Source organism: Notamacropus eugenii, chromosome 2, assembly GCF_028372415.1.
Source record: "Notamacropus eugenii isolate mMacEug1 chromosome 2, mMacEug1.pri_v2, whole genome shotgun sequence".
Taxonomy (NCBI): Eukaryota; Metazoa; Chordata; class Mammalia; order Diprotodontia; family Macropodidae; genus Notamacropus; species Notamacropus eugenii.
Window position 1 is genome coordinate 190,791,653 of NC_092873.1, and position 20,510 is coordinate 190,812,162.

General features: G+C 37.3%; 1 protein-coding gene across 3 annotated transcripts in view; it reads right to left on the reverse strand.

Annotated features, from left to right (window-relative positions):
- Window positions 1–20,510, reverse strand: part of CDK19 (cyclin dependent kinase 19) — a 214,425-nt gene that overhangs the window by 159,377 nt on the left and 34,538 nt on the right. The window contains exon 2 of one of the 3 annotated variants that reach the window (XM_072643049.1): window positions 17,465–17,526. The exons of the other annotated variants lie outside the window; for them this stretch is intronic. The gene's annotated coding sequence lies outside the window, so the exon portion shown is untranslated. The remainder of the gene's footprint in view (window positions 1–17,464; window positions 17,527–20,510) is intronic. 3 annotated transcript variants of the gene reach the window in all.

A 20,510-nucleotide genomic window follows, 5' to 3' on the forward strand; every position in this document is an offset into this window, starting at 1 on the left:
ACACTCATTTTGGTATGAAAACCTATCTTACAATACAGGAAAGTGGGGGATAAGGGGATAAGCAGGGTGGGGGGGATGATGGAAGGGAGGGCATGGGGAGGAGGGAGCAATTTGAGGTTGACACTCATGGGGAGGGACAGGATCAAAAGAGAGAATAGAAGTAATGGGGGGCAGGATAGGATGGAGGGAAATATAGTTAGTCTTACACAACACAACTATTATGGAAGTCATTTGCAAAACTACACAGATTTGGCCTATATTGAATTGCTTGCCTTCCAGAGGGAGGGGGTGGGGAGGGAGGGAGGTAAAGAAGTTGGAACTCAAAGTTTTAGGAACAACTGTAGAGTACTGTTCTTGCCACTAGGAAATAAGAAATACAGGTAAAGGGGTATAGAAAGTTATCTGGCCCTACAGGACAAAAGAGAAGATGGGGACAAGGAAAGGGAGGGATGATAGAAGAGAGGGCAGATTGGTGATAGGGGCAATTAGAATACTCGGTGTTTTGGGGTGGGGGGAGGGGACAAATGGGGAGAAAATTTGGAACCCAAAATTTTGTGGAAATGAATGTTAAAAGTTAAATAAATTAATAAAAAAAATAAAATGAAAACAGCAAAACTAGAGTAAAGTAAGAATATCCATTATCACCACTACTATTTGATACAGTGCTATGAATACCAGCTACAGAGTAAAACCAAAGAGGAAAGGAAAATTAAAAAAATTGAGGAATAAGCAAAGAAGAAAAACACTTGCTGATTTTTCCAGATGACATAATCTTCTGCTTTAAAGAACCTTAGGGATTCAACTAAAACTAACCAAAATAACTAATAACCTCAGCATAGTGGGATATAAAATAAACTCACATAAGTCATTCACTTTGCACTTTACCAACAAAACCAAGAAGGAAGAGATAGAAATAATATTCAAAATAACCACAGACTCTATAAAATATCTGGGATGTCAACTATCAAGACATATACCAGAATTATATTAATATAATTATAAAATACTCTCCAGAAATAAATGGAAACCTAAATGATTAGAAAAATATTCACTGCTTGTGGCTAGGTCAGAGCAATTTTTGAAAACACTAGCTAAATTAACTTACTTATCCAGTGCCACAGTAATCAAATTACAATAATCAAATGAAGTAGAAAAAATAACAAAATTCATTTGAAGGAAAAAAATGTCAAGACTCTCAAGAAAAATGGGGGGAAAAACTGGGAAGAAGAGGGTGTCTGTAAGTACCAAATCTCAAACTGTACTAAAATGCATTATTGATCAGAACTATTTGTTACAGGTTAAAAATTAGAAAACTCAATCTATGAGGCAGATTATGTATACAAAATACAAAAGCAAAATAATAATGGCATAGTATTTAGTAATCAGCTAATGAGTCATAATGTGCCAAAAAGCTTCTAGAAAACTATCTGGCAAAAATATGATTTAAATCAATATCTCATGCCTTATACCATAATAAGCTCCAAAAGGACACATGACATAGAGTCATAGCATAAACAAACAAGACAAGCAAGAAAGGAAAAACCTTTGCCAACTATAGAGAAGGGGAAAGTTATTGACCAAACAAGAAACGCAGAGGATCACAGCAGAAAAATGGACAATTTTGAAGATGGATAAATGAAGAGCTTCTGCATAAAAACAAAATCACTAAAGTTAACATTGGAAGATAAGCGATAAGCTAGGAAAAATCTTTGAAATCAGTGAGAGATCTGATGTCCAAGATACATTAAGAACCAAATGAAATATATAAGAACAAGAACTATTCCTCAACTAATTAACGGTCAGAGGTTATGAACAGGCAGTTCTCAAAGGAAAAAATATAAGCTATAAATCATACAAAATATGCTCCAAATCACTAAGATAAATTCAAATTAAAATAACTCTAAGCTTCCACTTCACATTCATCAGATTGGCACAGACAACAAAAAAGGAAAACAATGATTGTTAGAAAGGAAAGGCATGGCATGACTCAAATAAATAGGAGGGGTTACTAAACTACATATAAGGAACCCTGTGGGCACATACTTATTTAGAAAACCATATACTGACATTATCTATATTGTATTTTTATTTATTTTATCAAATATTTCCTAATTACAATTTAATCTGCTTCGGCTGCTCTTTAGGAGTATTGTGTGTTTGATGCCGCTGGTATAGTTGATACAGTGCTGGACTTGGAATCATCAAGATCTGGGTTCAACTCACTGTGACAAAAATTCCTGGGAATACTGGGAAAACTGGATAACAGTGTGGCGGAAACTAAGCATAGACCAATACCTGACACTGTACACAAGAATAAAGTTCAAATGAGTACATGATCTAGGTATAAAGAGTGATACCATGAACAAACTGAAGGACCAAGGAATAGTGTATTTATCAGATTCATGGAAAAGGGAAGAATTTTTGACTAAAAAAGAGATAGAAAGCATTATGAAGTGCAAATTGGATAATTTTGATTACATTAAACTTTGCACAACCAAACTCAATGCAACCAAAATTCGGAGGGATGTAGTATATTGGGAAAAAATTTTTATAGCTAATCTTGGGGATAAAGGCCTCATTTCTAGAATATATAAAGAATTAAGTCAAATGTACAGCAATACAAGTCATTCCTCAATTGATAAATGGTCAAAGGATATGAAGAGGAAATTTTCAGAGGAAGAAATTAAAGATATCTATAATCATATGAAAAAATGCTCTAAATCACTTTTGATTAGAGAGACGCAAATTAAAACCACTCTGAGGTACCACATCACACCTATCAGATTGGCAAACATGACAGAACAGGAAAATGATAAATGTTGGAGAGGATGTGGGAGAGTTGGAACACTAATTCATTGTTGGTGGAGCTGTGAGTTCATTCAACCATTCTGGAGAGCAATTTGGAACTATGCCCAAAGGGCTACAAAAATGTGCATACCCTTTGACCCAGCAATATCGCTACTAGGACTGTATCCCCAAGAGATCACAAAAATGGGAAAGGGTCCCACATGTACAAAAATATTTACAGCAGCATTCTTTGTAGTGACCAAGAACTGGAAATCAAGGGGATGCCCATCAATTGGGGAATGGCTGGTAAAATTATGGTATATGAACGTAATGGAATACTATTGTGCTATAAGAAATGATGGACAAAAAGACTTCAGGGAGGCCTGGAAAGGCTTATGTGATCTGATGCTGAGTGAAAGGAGCAGAACCAGGAGAACTTTGTGCACAGCAACAACTACAGTGTGTGAGAGTTTTTTCTGGTAGACCTGGATCTTCATAGCAATGCACGGACTTAAAAAGAAAAAAATTCCCAATGATCTTCTAAGGCAAAATGCCTTCCATATCCAGAGAAAGAACTATGGAATTCAACTTCAGAATGTAGCAGATCATTTTTTGTGTGTGTATTTAATGTTTTGGTTTGTTATATGATTTCTCCTATTTATTTTAGTTCTTCTACATAGCATGACTATAGTGAAAATGTATTCAATAGGAATGTATGTGTAGATCCTATATAGAATTGTATGCCATTTCAGGGAGGGAGGGGGTGGTGAGAGATAGGTAGGGGGGAAAAAAATGTAAGTTTTATGGTAGTGATTGTAGAACACTAAAAATAAATAAAATTAATATTAAAAAAATTCCTGGGAAAACTGGTTACCAAAGTAGTGGAAACTGGGCATAGGCCAATCCCTATACAAGAATAAAGTCCAAATGGACACGTGATCTAGGTATAAAGATTGATACTATAAACAAATTAGGAGAGCAAGGAATTGTATATTTGTCAGATTTATGGAGAATGGAGAAATTTTTAACCCAACAAGAGATAGAGAACATTATGAAGTGCAAAATGGGTAATTTTGAATATCCATTTAAAAGCTAAATTGAAATTAAACTGAAAATTTTTGCATAAACAAACCCAATGCAACCAAGATTAGGAGGGAAGCAGAAAACTAGGAAAGAATTTTTGCAACTAGTGTCTGTGATAAAGGCTTCATTTCTAAAATACATAGAGAACTGAGTCAAATGCACAAGAATACAAGTCATTCCCCAATAGATAAATAGTCAAAGGATATGAACAGGCAGTTTACAGAGGAAGAAATTAAAGCTATGTATAGTCATATTAAAAAATGCTCTCAAGTCACTATTGATTAGAGATGCAAATCAAAACAACTCTGAGATACCACATCACACCTATCAGATTGGCTAGCATGACAAAACAGGAAGATGATAAATGCTGGAGAAGATATGGGAGAAATGGAACACTAATTCAGTGTTGGTGGAGCTGTGAACTGATCCAACCATTCTGGATAGCAACAACCACAATGTGCTACAAGTTTTTCTGGTAAGCTTAGTACTTCATTGCAATGCAAGGACTTAAAAAAATTCTCAATGGACTCTTGAGGCAAAACGCCTTCCACATCCAGAGAAAGAACTATGGAATTGGATCACAGAATGAAGAAGACCATTTTCTTTTGTATTATGTTTTGTTTTGTTTTATGGTTTCTCCCATTCATTTTAAATCTTCTATTCAACATGTCTATGGTGAAACTGTATTTAATAGGAATGTATATGTAGAACCCACATAAGATTGTACACCATCTCAGGGAGGGAGCGTGGAGGGAGAGGGGAAGAAAAGGGAGGGAAAACAAATCTAAGATATATGCAAGTGATTGTAGAACACTGAAAACAAATAAAATAATTTAATTAAAAAAGATCTGAGTTCAAATCTCATCTCTCATACTTAATAGCTCTGTGACTCTAAGAATATCTTCTAATTTCCATGCCTAAGTTTCCTCAACTTATAAGGATATGCTAGATGGTCTCCTTCAGCTCTAAATCTATGAGCCTATGCTAGTAGGGTTGGAAACTGGTCCAGTCATGCTGGAAAGAAATTTAAAACTATACTCATATGTAAGTCACTAAAATGTGCATAGCCTTTGACCCAGAGATTATTATTAGGCTCTCAAAGTCCTCTCTGAATATAACCCTGAAGTGAATCATAGGACTTAGAATTAGAACTTCTTTACAGAGTTACAGAGTGAGATGAACTTATAAAGTTATCTACTACTACCCTCTCTTTTTATAGATACAGAAACTAAACCCCAGAAGGGGAAATTATTTCTTCAAAGATATATGGCTATCAAGCAGCAGGGCCCGGGTAGGATCCTCCAATTCTTCTGACTCCTACAAATGCTCCACTTTCTATTTCTATAGAGAAATATAAATCAAAATAACTCTAAGGTTTCACTCAGAAAACTGGCAAAGATAATAAACAAATCATCTATCTTGAAGGGGTACAAAGCAATCAAATCTACTGCAGATAAACCAAAAATGACTTGTCAAGAGCAAGAGTTCCACATAATTAATTCTAGAAATCAGGTCAGAGAATGATGATATAAAGCCAGGGACTGGGTCTAGCCTGTCAAAGACTCTCATCTAAGAACAAAGTTCCTATTTGGGAGAATGGAGCAGATGCAGATTGTTATGCTACAACCAAAGAGGAGAAAGAATAAAGAGGAAGACCAAATCAGCATATGGAAGCATTTTCTAACAATTAAAACTCTCCAACTATGAAAGAGGATTCCCCAAGAAGTTCCTATCACTAATTATATTCAAGTAAAAGTTGGATAAGCCTGATACTATAACCAAATTAGAAGAACAAGGAATCATTTTACTGGTCAGAACTACAGAGAATTCTAATGCATCTTCGGTTCCCAGTTTTCACAAAGTCATTTTAGCTCATTCTCTCACCAGGGAGGAATAAGGTATATCCTCCCATCCTGGGATACTCATTTCCTTCCCTAGAGCCTTCCTGCTTCCAAGTAGAGGTTTTATATTTTGCTATCCCATCCTCATCACCAAATATATCACCAAGGTGATACCCACAGCAGCTGCTATGAATATGCAGATGTATTTCCAGAGCTGAATGGCAAAATATAACAGTCTTCCTCAAAGACAAAACCAAGATATTTATTCAGATACCAGAAAGCCAATTCCACCATGGTAACAAATAACTTTATACACAACACCAATCCAAGGGGCACTGATATCCCCAAGCCTTCCCTCCGTTAGGCCTCCCCACAAACAAGTTTCCCTAGGCAAAATTTCCTTTCTCACTCACACCAGCTGATCTGCCTCAACTCTGCCTCCCTCTCACTTCCTGATCCACCCTTCCTGCTCCATCCATTCAGCAAGCTCCTCCCAACATGGGCTCCATATGACTCAGGCTCCATCACAGCAGTCAGCTGGGCTTGAGCTCAAAGCAGGTCCACATGGGCCTATTAATGGACGGGAAAGATCTTCCCATTCCATTAACATTACATTCAGCCCCAAGATCTTTCATGCCCATTATACACGTCAATGGGAGTTTGGGGGTAACTGGTATCAACATAACTTCACAACAATATAACAGGGATAACACAAAATAAACACATAAAACAATATCTTAGGGTGGGGCCTTGAGCACAAGCAGCCCATCATTCCCCCTTCAAACAAATGGGACCCCAAATCTCTTGGGGTAAGCGGTGAAGGTCTCTTCTTCTATAACTACTTCCAGCTGAGATTGGACACAGAGCTGTCCCTGCCCTGAGAGGTCCCATTTGAGGGGTCAATTCTTTAGCTGGTATCCAGAACTTGGCCGATGCCAGGTCCATGGGTGACACATCATAGTCTTGAACCAAGGGTAACATCCAGCTTAAGCAATCAAGTCATTACAAATAAAGGGCACTAAGCCTGCAGGAGACAAATCTAGCAAACAAGTTGAACAGACAAAAGCCAAAAAGAATAAGGAGACAATAACCAGAAACAGGATAGATATCTTGTCAGTAGTACTTCTGGAGTCCATGAACCCACTATCATAGCTCTGTTCACAGTAAAATAAATGAGTTAAGGGCACAATTTGATAATCATCTTCTCCTGAATAAACAATAGTTACAGTACTTGATTCATTTTTCCAGTATATGGTTAAACTGATGTGGGGTGTGTAATACCATCTATGTATTTCTTTAATCTGAGCTGAGACTTGGCCAACTTCCTATTCTCCCTGAAGGTATGACAAACTTACAAAGCTTCAGGAGGATCTATAGGGGCAGTTCTTACTTCCTATTCTATCTCATGTTAAGTCCCTTTTCTTGGTACATTGTTAGTCGGAATACCATCTATTCTTCCAAAATCTACCCCTGCTCTTAATAAAGCAGTAAATAATTCTTTCCTTGTAAATCTATTCTGACTTGGAATCCACTGGCTATCTGCTCTTCTCTCTTGAGGAAATTTATCTTTTCCCCATTCCCTTATCCAGCACCTCCGAAAGAGATTGCCCTGTTTCCCCAATTAGTACAGTCAGAATTATGTGTTTATAAGCAGGAGGAACAGTCTTCATTCACTATTATGTTTCTGTGAGGAACCACTGAGGAACTATGATAAGCATCAGGCTCTCCAACCATAACTGCAGTTTTCATTACCTCTTCCTTTAACTTTCTCATACAGTCTCTAAGCAAATCCCAGGACTACCTTCACCAGGCCATGTAAGGGTCAATGTTGTATCTCTCAGCAGCTAAAGCTAACAAATTAGCCCCATTGTTACCTCCTTGAATATGGTAATCCCTAAAAGCTTGTTGTATAAAGGGATTCTAACTAATACACATCTCTCATTTCCTTTGTGCAACTGCAATTCTGCTTTGTTCATAGAGCACAGAGCCTTCTTTGATGTGGGCACGCCATACTGGGCAGTCCTATGCCAGTATCTCCCATGTCTCACAACCAATACTAAAGTTCTTCAGAGAAACTATGATAGTGTCCTTGTACCACTTCTTCTGACTTCTGTGTAAGTGCTTGCTTTGTTCAAGTTCTCTATAAAATAGTCTTTTAGGTAAATGTATGTTTGGCATTCAGACTATATGGCCAGCCCATTGGAGCTGCACTGTGCTGTACAGGTTGAATGCTTGGCAGTTACCTTATCTCACCACATAATCTTCAAAATCTTCCTAAAACAATCCAAACAGAAGCAGTTCAATTTTCTAGTATGGCACCAGTATATGGTCCAGATCTGACAGGCATACAATAATGAAGTCAGCAGAACGACTTTGCAGATCTTCAGTTAGGCAGACTAATATTTCCCACACTTTCTTTTGGAGTTTCCCAAATGCTGAGTTAGCTCTGGCAATGTGTGCATTAACTTCATCTTCTATGTGGACATCCCTGGAACATAAATTGCCAAGATAATTGAACTGATCCACAGCACTCAAAATTTCCTCAGTTGCTATAACCTATGGTTCCATGTATGGATGGTGCGGTATTGGTGGAGAACTTCTATTTTCTTGGTGTTGACTGTCAAGCCAAAATTAGACCAAGAACAGAGAACTGATCCATACTGGGTTGCACCTCAGCCTCAGAGGCATCAACTCTCCCTCCACTTTAGTCTTTACTTGTAGTCTTTCAAGTTAAAGAATTTACCATCAGTGTGATGACTGACCTAATGCACTACTGGAGTTATGAACTTGTCAAACCATTATGAAAAGTCATGTCTAGCCTCCCCAGAAGGTCCTAAGCTACGTAAATACCCCCAAGAGATTAATAACAAAAAGAAAGGTCTCCTATACACCAAACTATTACTAGCAGCATTTGTTTTAAGTAACAAAAAATCTGGAAAGGAAATAGATGTTCATCAATTAGGAAATGGCTAAATAAACTGCTGTCTAGGGAAAATTGGTGTTCTGTAAGAAACTATAAATGAGAAATTCAGAGGAGCATGAGAAGAAATACAAACTGATATAAAGGGAAGGGAAGTAGAACCAGGGAAAAAATATACAGAATGACCACAATTATATACAGATAGATACTTAGATATAGATAGCTATATCTACATCTACATACATTTATCTATCTATAGCTATCTATTTAGCTATCTGTAACTATCAATATAAAGATATACAGATATAGATATGCATATGGAAATAATGAAAAAACAATTAAACAAAATGCAGCAAAAGCATAATAATTAAGCTTGTCCTCAAAAAAGATAGATTAGAAGGTGCCTCCCCAGCTTCTATAAAGGTGTGTATAGGATACATGTACACTACATGTAATAATACTTATTCAATATGATGGTTCATTTGATGAACTTCTTTTTATTCTTTGTTACAAGGAATGGCTCTTCACAAGAGGATAAAGGAAAGGATGCAGTGGGAAATTTAATTGATGTAAAAAAAAGATACCAATGTTAAGATACGTCTGCAAGTGTCAAGATGCTGAACCAATCAACCTCAATCACAGGCTTTGGACTAAATGTCAAAAGTGCTTTGAGGAATTAGAATGACATCGCGTAGGTATATAAAGATTCAGAAAGACTGAGGCTATTTAAGCTGAAGCCCATTTTCCCCTAGAATTTTTATAAACTTGTAAAAATAAAATGTGTCAGAGGTGAAGGGGAGGGGAGGAGACTATACCATACTGAGAATGGAGGAGGAAGGGATGAGGAAGAAATAACAGTGGAGGATTAAGCAGATGGTAGTAGAGAAAGATCCCTCAGTATTACCCCTAAAACTTGAGCCAAGATTCATCTATGAGAATGGGAGTTGGGATATGAATCCCCAAAATCCTCCCTATACAGATTATAGTAAAAAAAAAAAAATTTATTTGATATTTGTTATGTAAATCTAGGACTAACCAAGTTGGTTCCCTGATAGTTTGGAATCAAGACTGAAAAGAAATCAGTTATTCATACTTCATCTAATATTTAGCAAAAGAAATTTACTTAGCCATAACTGAGAAAGGATATTCTAACAAGACTGTATTGAGAGAACACCAAGTTCTCTCTTGCCTCTGAGATGTCCACATAGTGGTCAGAGAGACAAGCGTTAAAAAGAAGTTTGAGGCTCCTTGTGGTTTTTTATACTCAGGCTACCAGAATCTACATCAATAATCCAAACCTTTAGTTCCCTGAGTCAATTAAGTCTCAAAAACTGCTTCAATATCTTCTCAAGAAAAGAAATAGGCTACCCTACATGGCAGGGGACTCTGGCAGATGCTCCTACCCCAGTATTCTTGTCCAATATTACTGCAATAGCAAAAGTGAATGCACACAATGAAAATTCTCCTAGCAAAAACATACTTTCTACCTTTCAAAATATTTCTGTCCTTTAATTATTTTCCAAAAACAATCAAGGCATTTTCAAGGTAAAACCATCTTCTACAGCTAAAGAACAACAGCTAAATACAGTTAAGAACAATAACAACTAGACATCAAAATCTGCCTTGGACAAGCAGTGCCCATACAAAAAAAAAAAAAAAAGTCAGTCAACTATTATACCTTGGGGGGTGGGGGGGGCAGGGAAGAGCGTGGCATTACCTCCAAATACATACTTGCTATGTTCAAGAGGACCACTGATGCCGATCCCTCAATAATATTTTTCAAATATCTCCCTTCAATATACAATTATTTCAAGACTTAAGTTTGTTTTTAATCAAAAAAGGAAAGTAGAAATCATCACATTTCAAAATCAATATAAAATATTTAAAGATATTATGTCCTAAAGAATAGCAAACTATCACTCTACCAAAACACAACAAATAAAGATCCTGCTATGGCAAATTCCCTCAATGAAATCTGGAATTGTTAGTAGATGCCCAAGAGCTAATGTTAACCACTGTAAGAACAAACTATTTGGAAATTAACAAAACTATAATAATCTTTCAATGACATGTGAAAGCAAAAAGACTGATGCTTATGCCTTTTAATTTACATCAATACCAAATATCACAAGGGAAAAATTCAACTACAATATAGATTGCATAAAAATTCAGGTAAGTGTACCCTAGCCACAGATTAAGTCCAACTCACAAAATTTTTACTTAAATCTACTTTCTTTCAGTAAAAACGGAAGAGAGATGAAACGCTTAGACAGGAGTAAAAGGAAAAACCAAAGACAGTGAGTGAATCAAGGTATATTTTTCCTGATTACTAGGGAAACATTCAAATAATAAACCTCTCATTTTTTTGCTAAGCCCTTTCTTCCCCTTTCACTAATAGAGTGAACTATTTATCTATTTTTAGTACTCATAATAAGCCTCTAAAATTAGGTCACTTGTGCAGCAGGAACTGGCCTAAACCAGTGAGGAACTACCTCTAGTGGATGATTAGGAGCACAGGCCTTGGCACAACGATCTCATAATTCTTTAGAGAAAGTACTCATGAAGAAAAAGAAAAACACTCAAATGCCAAAATATTCCCACATGGGTACCTGAGCCAGGTATCCCATCACTCAATTATTATGTCCCCTGAGAGGTAAATCCAATCAAAGATATCAGGAAGCCTAAAAATAAGGATGAACAAGGCATTACAAGGAATATAATCCCCTGGCTACTCATCAAAGTTTAAAAACAAATTCAGGAAACTGACAAACTCTAGAAGGTGACATGTAGAGATGATGAGAGGAACTAGCACTGATTTGTTAACAGTCCATAAGACCTACTTTCCACCACCCACTAGGTAAGGAGCTGACAAAGGGTCAGCAAGTTGATGGGTTGCCTGATAACATGACTCCTGCCTAATCTATTAACACCAAATTAATCTGCTGAGCATGCATGGCATAAGGGGAAAGGTAAGAAAGGAGATGAAGGCCAAGTATCAATCCAGTTGTTAGAGACTGTGTAACAATAAAAGATTCCCTCCACTGACTGGCTGCTTCAGCTATTTTATTATTAAATTATTCAAAGTAAAATTTCAAAGTTCCTAAGCATACTAACAATTGATCATCCACAAGCTACTATGCTCTCAGAAACATCAAATGGTATTAACAGAACCCCAACAGGGTGATCCAACTCTATTCCAATGGATAGAGGAGTCAAAACAAATGCAGTAGCCAAAATAATGGGAGCTGTAGATCAATGGGCTGACCCCCAAATGGGGACTAAGTTCATGCAGGAATGGTATTTCTGGGCTAGATCTACAAAAATATTAAGAAGTAAATCATACTACTAAAAACCTGATCACCTTTCTGGCAAAGAAGAAATGATCCAGGACACCCTAACAGGAGCTCTGGCTATATGGAGCCCCTATTTAGCTCTACTCACAATGAGCCCTAGGGTGGTTCAGAAAATAGTGACAGCCTTATTCACAAACCTAGAGAGGGCAGATTAAGGTACTTGCCAGCATGACTGAGTAAAGAAACCCCTAAAACCACCTATAAAGGAAAAAGAGGCCCTGTCCCCATGACATTTCTGTGAAATGGAAAGGTCAGTGTGAATGCCCCATCTACTTCTGCATCTGAAGCCAAAAAAAAAAAGCCACAGGGAGAATTATGGTCCATGGAGAACCCCTACATTTGGCCAATTCAAGACCAGTACACAACAAAAGGCCTTACCTAGGGACATGGTATGAAAGGATGAGGAGAGAGAACAGGCCTTCACCTCAATTACTAGATCCAGGATTTTAAAATCCTAATTCCATGGTCCATCATATAAACAGAAAAGATTCAAGCAGCAATCATTTTGAAAATAAAAATCAGCCCCCAAGTAAAGTTGAAGGGTTAGCCTGGGGATTCCCTCAGTAAGTGCCCCAGGTAGGAGAGGCTCCCAGAGGACATTGTACCTCCTAGCCTAACTCAAGTATTCTTCTTCTCTGGGCCAGCCACTATCAGATCACCATATGTGGACTTAGCTGCACCTAACCCCAAGGCAGTTCCTCCCTAAAATTCTGCTGAGGTCCCACTGAACCTTAGCTTCTGTGCAGCCCTCCACCTCTCACTCCACCTCCAGCAGATCCAGTAAAGCTGGATGAGATCAGATGAGAAAAAGGGAATATCCCAGAGCAGCCATTAGCTCTGGATCCAGGCACTCTCTACAGTCACCTAAAATCAAAGTCCTAGTGCCTGAGTCTGCCCAGGAGGGCTTCCTAGCCTCCAAGAGCATTCACTTAAGCGCACTCCAAACAACTGACTGTCTACTACTCCACAGTCATTTTCCTGCACACAAATCCCTCACCCTCTTTCCAACTACATACTGCTGCCCCATTCTCTTTCAAAGTACTCAATGTTTCCTGATGCCCTGGGTGGGACAAGTCTACCCCAGACTGAACCTATGGAGAATAACCAGCCTAACTCATTCCTCAATTAATATAATCCCGTCTGTCATTTCCTTCCCATCCATATCCAAGGCATTCTGAACTCTGGCTGTCATTGGGTTGCCATTATTCAAACATCTACATCCCCAACTGACCATTCCCTTATTCCTATCCCCCCAAACAAACCACACCAACATCCCATTCAAAAACTACCTAAACCTTTCACTGTGCTCTCTGGAATCCCTGTTCCATAGGAAACAAGCCAGCTTTCATCCTAGATCTTTCCCAGCTGCTCCCATCTTTTTTCATTTACTGAGATATGGCTTCCTCCTGATGACATAGGTTCCGGGTCTACCCCTTCTGGCACTGGTTGCACTTTCATTCTTACATAACCTTCCCCCTCCCCCAATCACTGACTGTGATGGAAGAATTTAAATACTCCTTTGTCAGTATAGCCATTTGCAGACTCTTCCTCTATCACCACCTCTCCTCCTTTGAGATTCATTCAATTTATATTCATCACTCAATCAAGGTTCTGATAGCTGTTGCCTATTCATTTCTATGACATTCTCCTTCCTTCCACAATGAATTCAGCTTCTAATTCACAGTCCCTCTCTTCTCCAACTCCTGTCCTCATGCCAGGGGACTTCAACATACATATAGATACTCCCTTTTTCACTCCTTTTCTCTCCTGCCCTCTTCTCTCCTCTCCTTCCTGCTCTCCTCTCCTTCTACCTCCCCTCCTCTTCTCTTTCCTTTACCTCTTCCTCCACTTTCTCTTTATTTTACTTCAGTGATTATCAATAGTAACTGTTGCTGTTTCCCTGCCAGCCTAATGTAGTTATTTTTCTTTGCCTCATTAAAGGGGTCATCCCCTCACTACTTCTTAAATGGACCTATTAACTGAATGAGCATTACTTCACCCTAAGTGAGTACCTGAATAGATCCTGGCCTAAAGGGGCCAAGGTATCCCATTGCATTATGGGTCATCTCCAGTCATCCTGAGAATATCTGGTCACTGGATCCAGATGGCTGTGGAGAAGTGAGGCTGATAAATTGCACAGCCCTCCCTCACTCAAAACAAAGTCAAGTGCAAGTCACGTCATCATTCTGATGGCATGGTCTTCTTCAGCAATGAAGGACGAACACAACAACAAGATACTCCCGTAAACACCCTTAACCTCCCAGTAACTCAACTTGCTCATTTTCTATGACTTACTACTTCCACTCCACCAGTTACACAAAGGTCATATGCTTCATCTCGCCCTCACCCACAAATGAAACACTTTCATGTTCTGAACTTTGAAATTCTTTTATCTGACCACAACCTGTTGTCATTCCACTTCTTCCTCTGCCATGCAATCCCCTCCAATCTGTTCATTGTCCTCACCACGATCTCTTACCCCTCCACTCCTCAGTTCTTTCCCAGATCCTTACTCTTCCACACTGAATCAGCTTAACTCTACACTGTCCTCTTCTCTCAAGTCTCTTGCTCCTTTATCCTGTCAAAGATCTTAACACTGTTAAGTCTCAGTCTTGGATTAATTCCACTATCTGCTTATTATTATATTACTTCCACTCTTATTTATATACTGCTCATGAAGAAAATCAGGGACCAGTACTGACCAGTGCCCCTCAAATTTATGTTATACAATCTCAATTGGGCCCTCACTGCAGCAAGGCAATCCTTTTACACCTCCTTACATCTGCTCAGCATAGCATCTTTTCTAACATTTTTCATCCCTCCTCAAACCTTCCATGGCTCTCAAGTTTTCCATCCTTTGGAGAAAGAGAAGTGTGGAAGAGATAGATTATGAAAGGTTTCAAATGACAGAAGATATCTTCACCAAACTGAAAAAAATCCTTACTTGATTTGTCCATCCCTACTATCTATTGTTCCATATCTGTCTTTCCTCTTATGGCTAAACTCCTTGAAAAAGCTGTACAACAGCTGGCACCACATCCTCTGCTCTCACTCTATTCTTAATTCTCTGCAATTTGGCTTCTAACCTCATCATTGAACTGAAATTGTTCTCTCCAAAGTTACTAATGATCTCTTAATTGCCATCTGGGTCTTTCTAATGGATCCTTCTCAATCTTCATGGTTCTTAACCTCTCTGCAGCTTTTATTCTGTGCACCAGTCTCTTCTTCTAGATGCTTTTATCTCTCTACATTTACATGACATTAATCTCTCCTTATTCTCCTCCTACTTGCCTGACCACTCCTTCTCAGTCTCCTTTGCTAGATCTTCAGCCAGGTTAGGTCAACCAACTGTAGGTATCTCTCATGGTTCTGTCTTACCTGCTTCACTTCTCCCTCCCTTTTATTTCACCTGGTGTTCTTATCTGTCAACTTTCATGGATACAACCATTATCTATATGCAAATACTGTTCCTCTGACTTCTAGTAGCATACCTCCAGCTTCCTTTTAGCCATCTCAAACTGGATATCCAGTAGACATCTTAACATGTGCAAAACTAAGCTCATCTTTCTCCCAAAAGCTCCCCTTTCAAACTTTGCTGTATGCCCAAGGCACTACCATCCTTTCAGTCTCCCAGGTTCACAACCTCACACAATCCATCCTAAACTTCTCATTTTCCCTCCTCACAATACACATCACAACAGCTAAATCTTAATCACTTCTACCAGTACAGCATCTTGAATCCAACACCTTTTCCCTAACACACCTAATACCAGAGAGACCAAACTCTCCTTACCTCTCACTTCCATTAATGCAAGAATCTCCTAATTGGTCTCCCTATCTCAAATCTCTTACCATTCCAGCCTACCCTATATACCTGCTAAAATAATTTTTCTTACTTCTATTGCCTTTAGGATCAAACACAAACTCCTCTGTTAAGCTTTTAAAGCCCTTCAGAACCTCTAACCTATCTTTTCCAGCCTCACTTGACACATTAAGTGCCCTGCCAACACTTTAAGATATAGCTAAAATGACCCATTCTCTGTTCCTCCCATAATGACACTATACTTTTGCATTGGCTGTCCCATATACCTGGAATGCACTCAAAGTTCCCTCCTTTCCTTTAAATTGCAGCTCAAACAGTATCTTCTAAAGGACACTTTTCTTGATTTCCTCCCAAACTACCAAGTATTCACTTTTTTTTTTTTTGCTGTTTTTTATGGCTGTTTTTGCTATTTTTTATTTATCGTGTACACACTTGTCTACTCCATTAGAATACAAGTTCCTCACATGTTGGTATTGTTATCCTTCATACTTGTATCACCAACACCTAGTGCAGCAATTGTCTTATAGCTTTTTAATGACATTTCATTTTTATTGAATGTTTAATATTTCCCATTAGGAAAGCCTAAATTATATATTTTTAATTTTTGAAAATTAAGTAGAGAAACAATAGAAAATACTCTAATAATTTTTATCACTGGCTATCAACAAAGTGAGATAAAGGTAAATAAGACTACCATATCTGAACAGTTGATTAAAGAACTATAAGCAGATCATTTCATATCTCCAAGCAGACTTGTACCAAAAAATATTTAACCTATCCAGGAATAGTTTATGGAGGTTGAAATATCTTTCTTAAAAGTGTGCTGTCCATGAATTTTCCAAAGAAGTTTTATAACCAGTTTCAAGGATTCACAGGAATTAACATCTCCATCTGGCATTTAAAAGTTTAACTCTCTAAAATGTAAAAGGTGTTAACCAGAATATAGATTTCAAAATATATTAGTCATATTTATTAACTTGTAAAAAAAGTAATTAAGATCTATATAAAAAAGATTTTTATAAGGTCTTGTCCCCCCACAGGAAAAAAAAGGAACTTAAGAGTACTGAATTCCCAAAGGGCATGCAATTATCATATTTACTATAAAAACCAAACTTTCTGGCACATTTTTCACATAATAAAATTTCAAGGGCGATCTTCTTGTAGTAAAAATATTTACCCTTAGGCTAGTTAGGATCCAGCCAAGAATGGTGAACATTCGGACTGAATCCAAACTTCACAGAACAAAAGGGTCACACTTGCAAAGTCTGGATTCAGTCAAAGGGCTGCACTAGAGGACCTAGAGGGCCACATGTGGCCTCAAGGCCCCAGGTTCCCCACCCCAATAGACTACCTCCCAATTAAAGATGAAGAACCATTCTAGTAAAGATAGTGCAAGAAAATATATGGTAAACACTCTCTTTTTTCCTAATTATCTATAATCAAGCAAAATAAAGAGATGCTATTAGTTAAGGGCAAAAGTCAAGATATTCAAGAAGTCCAGAGACTTAGATAATTTCATCTTATTTGGGTATCATATGTAAGGACACTATTTAAATTGTTAATATTTTTGTTATCCTTCCTGAAAAGCAGCATTATGTCATGGCACCCAACCCAGCACACACACACAATGACACCAGAAGGCAGCACTCCTCTTTACCTTCTGCTGAATATTCTGCTACCTCCAAGGCTTGAGGTCCATACAGGAAGCCCTTCTGGAATCTACGAACATAGCAGAGGCAAAAGGCAGAGAAGTTTATGTAGATCTGTTCTACTTCCCAAAACATAAAATGCCAAATGCCTATTTTAAATCTATACATGTTCCCAAAAAAAAAATATCAGTTAGGTTTGACAACATGCAAACCAACACTGTATTAGTAACATCCAGACATTACATTTCATTCAGTTAATGAATTCAATTTTAAAATAATAAAAATTTGGACTTGGCCCACCTAACAAAAATAATTGCTCCATGGATAAGGAAAATTATAATCATAAAATATAAATGTAGATTATCTGAGTAAATAGATTATGATAGTTCACTATGAATATATATATTCACTATATATAACAGTATGGAGAAAAACTTAAATACAAAACTTTTCAAAAACTCTTGTTCCCAAAGTAGTTTTATGGTCCCTAGAGCTATATCTGCCTTTATCTAAGACTTTTCAAGGTCAGTAAAAGGATAGAAAGGTGGGAGGACATCTTCCCAGTAAATATCATATTGTGTAAACAATCATCACCTCCATCTTTCATTATCTTCATTATCTCCATTTGCAATGGCCCCTTTTCCCTCTATACATAAATATACTCTGGTCTTCCCAATCTTGAAGAGAAAAAAAAATTTTCTAACTGGTCTAGAGTTCAACAATGACAGGTGGTAAAAAAAAAAAAATTAGAGTTAGAGGACCTAAATTCCAATCTTAGCTCTGATACTTATTAGCTATATGATCCTAGTTTCAGTTCCCCTACTCTGTAAAATGGAAATAATATTTGCACAATCTACCTTTCAGGGTTGTTCTGGGGAAAATATTTTGTAAAGTTTATGTATTAGGGGGTCTGTGCCTTGAGCAAGGTTTCTATCTACAAAACGTACCAGCCTAGCTGCTGCTGGCCACTTCCCCTCAAGAAACTTTTTTCCTTGTCCTCCTTCCAATTCAAGAATGCTATGTCCCCTGATGCGACTTCATATGATACTTCATACCTTTCTAATACATTCCTGCATTATTTTATATTATAATGTATATATGAGATTCCTCCCACAACTAGCACAGTGGTCTGAACGTAAACGCTTAACCAAAGTATCAATTACAACCTAATTAAGTACCTTTGGTTTAAAGCAGCACTACTTCTGTTGAATTGGGAGAGGGGAAGAAAGGGAAGAATAAATCCCAAGAAGAAAAAGGAGACAATAAAGAATTATTTAAAGACAGAAAAAGAGGTACAATGGTATTATAATAGCAAAAGATATCCTACAGAGCAATCAAATTTTCATAAAAGAATCAGGAATTCTATCAAGTGAAACATATAGATTTCAAAAGACACAAGGAAATATAACCAGCATGAACTAAGGAGTAATCAGAAAAACAAATATAAATTTTTAAAATGGAGAGATTTACAAAATCTAGTAAGTGCCAAATAAGATCACTAAATGACCAAGAGTGCTTAGGTGACATTGCCTTAAAATACTTACTATGAGTAAAATTAATTTCAACCTCCACAAATACATCATTAAGTCATTGGGGTGACCTAGAGTTCTGAGAGGCAATTAATACTAATTTAGTACTAAAAGCAGTAGGCAGAGTTGATCAAGCTATTCAAGCACTATACCTAAAATGGTTTATCACCAGTAAGTTGTCTATTACCTGATGAATTTTTTGGCCAAGACAGCCGATGAAACAAAACAAAACAAAAAGGCTATCAGTCCTATGCAGCCCTCTTTTGCTTTCAAAGTGACAGTGATAAAGTGGTAGAAAAGAGTCAGAGTGTGCCAAGAATGATATAATGTTTATAAAAACTAACAACGGTTGTTTCTGTAAAGGTAGGATCATTGTCCAAAACCCAAAAATAGAAATTCTATTAAAGTAATTAAGTCACAGCAATATGGCAGGTTTCATTATAAACAAAATCAAAAAGAAAAAAAGAAAACTGTAGCTTAATGAAAAAATGGCTCACAAGTCCTTGGAGAGGCTATCAAAAGTGTTCAAAGTTAATTGGTTTCATCACAACTAAAACATTTCATGAGATATTTGGGTCAGCTCCTCTTGCAGTGTTCATAATGAACATGGGGGGAGGGTATTAGCTTCAGCTTATGGGCCAATAATTGTTGTTAACAATTTTGCAGGATCCTCTCTGCTTCCAAGTTAACATATCTTGATATGCAGAGATTTCAATAAAAATGGACATAGAAGAGAAGACAAAAATTATGTAGAAAAATTATCATTCAGCTTGAGAATTTTAAAAGGCCAAAGATTTCAAGACTACTCAGAAATTTCCCACCTTTTTGTAATACTTTCTTAGAAGAGAAATTATCTAAATCCTAACACATAGTAAAGTAATAGTGATGTGGATGTTTGAATCCTATAAGAATCTCTGGGTACAGTCAAATTAACTATTTGACTGTACAGAACAGAAGTCATAATCAATATTTAATTTTTTTAAATGGGTAATAAGACAACACTACCACTCCAACTACTTCATTAAGAATTATTCCCACAAGCTATCATGCCAATAATCAGGAAATTGAAAAACATAAAGACATTGACCTTGATTATCACAATTTCCTTCATTAGTTTAATTAATGTTAAAGTAGTTGTCATATCAGATACCACCTTAGTCTACAAAGACTTTATGTCCTTGCCAAGTAGAGAAACATGGCAGCCAAGAAAAACATTAGTTAAGTTGAATCATTCATTAAGCATCTGCTATGTATCCTAGAGAAACAAAGAAAGGGAAAAGACAACCCTGCTCTCAAAGAACTCACAATCTATTGGGGAGACAACATGCACACAAATATGTATTGGGGAGGGGGGCGGCTAGGTAGTACAGTAGGTAGACTCATCTTCCTGAGTTAAATCTGGCCTCAGACACTTATTAGTTGTACAACCCTGGGTAAATCACTTAACCCTGTTTGCCTCAGTTTCTTCATCTGTAAAATGAACTGGGGAAGGAAATGGCAAACCAATCCAGTATCTTTACCAAGA